General features: G+C 36.5%; 1 non-coding gene across 1 annotated transcript; it reads right to left on the reverse strand.

Moving 5' to 3' along the window:
- Window positions 1–1,963: 1,963 nt before the first annotated feature.
- LOC112798698 (small nucleolar RNA R71) lies at window positions 1,964–2,067 on the reverse strand. The gene has a single exon (XR_003200297.1). It is a non-coding gene; the product is annotated as a small nucleolar RNA R71 (small nucleolar RNA).
- Window positions 2,068–5,417: the final 3,350 nt, after the last annotated feature.

The following is a 5,417-nucleotide window of genomic DNA, read 5'->3' on the forward strand; positions in this document are numbered from 1 at the left end:
AAAAAATTCATAAAATCATAAAAACCAAAAATATCTTGTGTTTCTTGTTTGAGTCTTGAGTCAATTTTTAAGTTTGGTGTCAATTGCATGCTTTAAAAATTTTTCTTGCATTTTCGAAAATTCATGCATTCATAGTGTTCTTCATGATCTTCAAGTTGTTCTTAGTAAGTCTTCTTGTTTGATCTTGATGCTTTTTTGTTTTGTGTCTTTTGTTGTTTTTTATATGCATTTTTGCATTCATAATGTCCATGCATTAAAGATTTCTAAGTTTGGTATCTTGCATATTTTCTTTGCATAAAAAATTTTTCAAAAATATGTTCTTGATGTTCATCATGATCTTCAAAGTGTTCTTAGTGTTCATCTTGACATTCATAGTGTTCTTGCATGCATCATATGTTTTGATCCAAAATTTTCATGTTTTGGGTCATAATTGTGTTTTTCTCTCTCATAATTAAAAATTCAAAAATAAAAAAAATCTTTTCCTTATTTCTCTCAAAAATTTGAAATTTTGGGTTAACTTGGTCAAAATTTTTTAAAATAAGTTGTTTTCTTGTTAGTCAAGTCAAAATTTCAATTTTAAAAATCTTATCTTTTCAAAACCTTTTCAAAAATCAAATCTTTTTCATTTATTTTATATATATTTTCGAAAATTACTTTTAAATTAATTTTCAAAATCTTTTTTTATCTTTATTTCATAGTTTTCGAAATTACACTAACAATTAATATGATTGATTAAAAAATTTGAAGTTTGTTACTTTCTTGTTAAGAAAGGTTCAATCTTTAAATTCTAGAATCTTATCTTTTAAGTTTCTTGTTAGTCAAGTAATCAATTTTAATTTTAAAAATTAATTTTTTTTCAAAATATCTTTTTCTTAAAAATCTTATCTTTTTATCATATCTTTTTATCATATCTTTTTCAAAATTTTATCTTTTTCAAAAATTTGATTCCAAAATATCTTATCTAACTTCTTATCTTCTTATCTTTTCAAATTTGACTTTAATATCTTTTTCAACTAACTATTTGACTTTTTGTTTGTTTCTTATCTTTTTCAAAACCACCTAACTACTTCTCTCTCTCTAATTTTCGAAAATATCTCATCCTTTTCCAAAAATTCTTTTTAATTAATTAATTGTTTTAAATTTTAATTTTAATTATATCTTATCTTTAATTATCGAAAATCATTAACTACTTTTCAAAATTATTTTCGAAATTCTCCCTCTCTTCTCTTCTTCTATTTATTTATTTATTTACTAATACTTCTCTTCACTTCTCTTCACCTCTCTTCATCTCCAATCACTGCCTCTATCCTCACCCTTGTGTTTGGATTCTCCACTCTTATTCCTTTCTTCTTCTACTAACAATAAGAAACCTCTTTACTGTGACATAGAGGATTCCTCTTTCTTTTCTTGTTCTCTTCTTCCCTATATGAGCAGGAACAAGGAAAAAGGCATTCTTGTTGAAGCTGACCCTGAACTTGAAAGGACTCTGAAGAGGAAATTAAGAGAAGCTAAATTACAACAATCCATAGACAACCTTACTGAAATTTTCGAACAAGAAAAAGACATGGCAGCCGAACCTAACAACAATAATGTAAGGAGGATGCTTGGTGATTATACTACACCTACTTCCAAGTTTGATGGAAGAAGCATCTCAATCCCTACCATTGGGACAAACAATTTTGAGCTGAAACCTCAACTAGTTACTCTAATGCAACAAAACTGCAAGTTTCATGGACTTCCATCAGAAGATCCCTATCAGCTTTTAACTGAGTTCTTACAGATCTGTGAGACTGTAAAGACGAATGGAGTAGATCCTGAAGTCTATAGGCTCATGCTTTTCCCTTTTGCTGTAAGAGACAGAGCTAGAACATGGTTGGATTCACAACCTAAAGATAGCCTGGACTCGTGGGATAAGCTGGTCACGGCCTTCTTGGCTAAGTTCTTTCCTCCTCAAAAGCTGAGCAAGCTTAGAGTGGATGTTCAGACCTTCAAACAAAAAGATGGTGAATCCCTCTATGAAGCTTGGGAAAGATACAAACAGATGATCAAAAGATGTCCTTCTGACATGTTTTCAGAATGGACCATGATAGATATATTCTATTATGGTCTATCTGAGTTTTCTAAGATGTCATTGGACCATTCTGCAGGTGGATCCATTCACCTAAAGAAAACGCCTGCAGAAGTTCAAGAACTTATTGACATGGTTGCAAATAACCAGTTCATGTACATTTCTGAGAGGAATTCTGTGAATAATGGGATGCCTCAAAGGAAGGGAGTTCTTGAAATTGATGCTCTGAATGCCATATTGGCTCAGAACAAAGTGTTGACTCAGAAAGTCAACATGATCTCTCAAAGTCTGAATAGATGGCAAGATGCATCCAACAATACTAAAGAGGCAGCTTCTGAAGATGCTTATGATCCTGAGAACCTTGCAATAGCAGAGGTAAATTACATGGTTGAACCTTATGGGAACACCTATAATTCATCATGGAGAAATCATTCAAATTTCTCATGGAAGGATCAACAAAAGCCTCAACAAGGCTTTAATAATGGTGGAAGAAACAGGCTAAGCAATAACAAGCCTTTTCCATCATCTTCTCAGCAACTGACAGAGAATTCTGAACAGAGCCCCTATAACCTATCAAACATAGTCTCTGATCTGTCTAAGGCCACTTTAAGTTTCATGAGTGAAACAAGATCCTCCATTAGAAATTTGGAGGCACAAGTGGACCAGCTGAGTAAGAAAATCATTGAAACTCCTTCCAGTATTCTCCCAAGCAATACAGAAGAGAATCCAAAAAGAGAGTGCAAGGCCATTGATGTAATGAATATGGCCAAACGCATAAGGGAGGAGAAGGATGAAAATCCTAGTGAGGAAGACCTCCTGGGACGTCTCTCAAACAAGAAGGAGTTCCCTATTGAGGACCTAAAGGAATCTGAGGCTCATATAGAGACTATAGAGATTCCATTAAATCTCCTTCTGCCATTCATGAGTTCTGAAGATTATTCTTCCTCTGAAGTGGATGAAGATGTAACTGGAGAGCAAGTTGCTCAATATCTAGGAGCCATCATGAAGCTGAATGCCAAGTTATTTGGTAATGATACTTGGGAAGGTGAACCTCCCTTGCTCATTAGTGAACTTGATATATGGGTTTAGCAAACTCTACCTCAAAAGAAACAAGATCCTGGGAAATTCTTAATACCCTGTACCATAGGCACCATGACCTTTGAAAAAGCTCTGTGTGACCTAGGGTCAGGCATAAATTTTATGCCACTCTCTGTAATGGAGAAGCTGGGGATCATTGAGGTACAGCCTGCCTTATTCTCATTACAATTGGTAGACAAGTCAGTAAGACAAGCTTATGGATCAATAGATGACGTGTTGGTAAAGGTTAAAGGCCTTTACATTCCTGCTGATTTTATAATCTTAGACACTAGGAAGGAGGAGGATGAATGCATCATCCTTGGAAGACCTTTCCTAGCCACAGCAGAAGCTGTAATAGATGTTAACAGAGGAGAATTAGTCCTTCAATTGAATGGGGACTACCTTGTGTTTAAGGCACACGGCTATCCTTCTATAACAAGGAGAGTAAGCATGCAGAGCTTCTCTCAATACAGAGTCAAACAGAGCCCCCACAATCAAACTCTAAGTTTGGTGTCGGAGGCCACAACCAAACTCTAAGTTTGGTGTTGAACCCCCATATCCAACTCTAAGTTTGGTGTTGGGAGTCCACAACATTGACCTGATCACCTTTGTGGCTCCATGAGAGCCCACTGTCAAGCTATTGACATTAAAGAAGCGCTTGTTGGGAGGCAACCTAATTTTTATTTATCTAATTTTATTTTTATTTAATTGTTATTTTGTGTTTTAGTAGGTTCATGATCATGTGGAGTCATGAAAAAATTATTAAAATTAAAAACAGAATTAAAAACAGCAGAAGAAAAATCACACCCTGGAGGAAGGACTTACTGGCGTTTAAACACCAGTAAGGTGCATCTGGCTGGCGTTCAACGCCAGAACAGAGCATGGATCTAGCATTGAACGCCAGAAACAAGCAACATCCTGGCGTTTGGATGCCAGGAATATGGCCTGAGGAAAGCTGGCGCTGAACGCCAGTAACAAGCATGAAACTGGCGTTCAACGCCAGAAACATGCTGCACATGGGCGTTAAACGCCCAGAACGTGCACCACTTCGGTGTTTAAACGCCAGAATGGTATGCTAAGGCATTTTACATGCCTAATTGGTGCAGGGATATAAATCCTTGACACCTCAGGATCTGTGGACCCCACAGGATCCCCACCTAACATATTCCCACCTTACCTCCAAATTAATCCTATAACACACTTTCCCCAAAACCCTTCACCAATCACCTCAACCTCTCTTCCCAATTACCCCTTCACCACTCACATCCATCCACTCTTCCCCATAAACCCCACCTACCTTCAAAATTCAAAATCTTTCCCACCCAAATCCACCCTAAATGGCCGAACCTACCCTCTCCCCCTCCCTATATATACCCCTCCATTCTACTTCATTTTCACACAACACAACCCCCTCTTCTATACCTTGGCCGAATCCTACACCTCCCCTTCTCCTCCATATTTTCTTCTTCTTCTTCTTCTCTTCTTTCTTCTCTTGCTCGAGGCGAGCAATATTTTAAGTTTGGTGTGGTAAAAGCATAAGCTTTTGTTTTTCCATAACCATTGATGGCACCCAAGGCCGGAGAATCCTCTAAGAAAGGAAAAGGGAAGACAAAAGCTTCCATCTATTATCTTTCTATTTGAGCGCGGGTTTTTCTAGCCCAAGTGTATCTTATTTTTATCACAAATTATTTTCCTTGGTTAACAATAGTTGTACTTTTACCAATAGCCGGGGGTTCCTTAATATTCTTATTTCCTCATCGAGGAAATAAGGTAATTAAGTGGTATACAATTTGCATATGTTTAATCGATCTGCTGATAACAACCTATGCATTTTGTTATCATTTCCAATTGGATGATCCATTAGTCCAACTGACAGAAAATTATAAATGGATTATTTTTTTATTTTTACTGGAGATTCGGAATAGATGGACTCTCTATAGGACCCATTTTATTGACGGGACTTATTACCACTATAGCTACTTTAGCGGTCATGGGAGATGGAAAGATTCATCTCCAAAGCCCATCAAGACCACTTCTATGATGTTGTGGCCAAAAAGAAGGTGATCCCTGAGGTCCCTTTCAAGCTCAAGAAAAATGAGTATCCGGAGATCCGACATGAGATCCAAAGAAGAGGTTGGGAAGTTCTAACCAACCCCATTCAACAAGTCAGAATCTTAATGGTTCAAGAGTTCTATGCCAATGCATGGATCACTAGGAACCATGATTAAAGTGTGAACCCGAGTCCAAAGAATTATCTTACAATGGTTGGGGA

Source organism: Arachis hypogaea, chromosome 4 (assembly GCF_003086295.3).
Source record: "Arachis hypogaea cultivar Tifrunner chromosome 4, arahy.Tifrunner.gnm2.J5K5, whole genome shotgun sequence".
Lineage (NCBI taxonomy): Eukaryota > Viridiplantae > Streptophyta > Magnoliopsida > Fabales > Fabaceae > Arachis > Arachis hypogaea.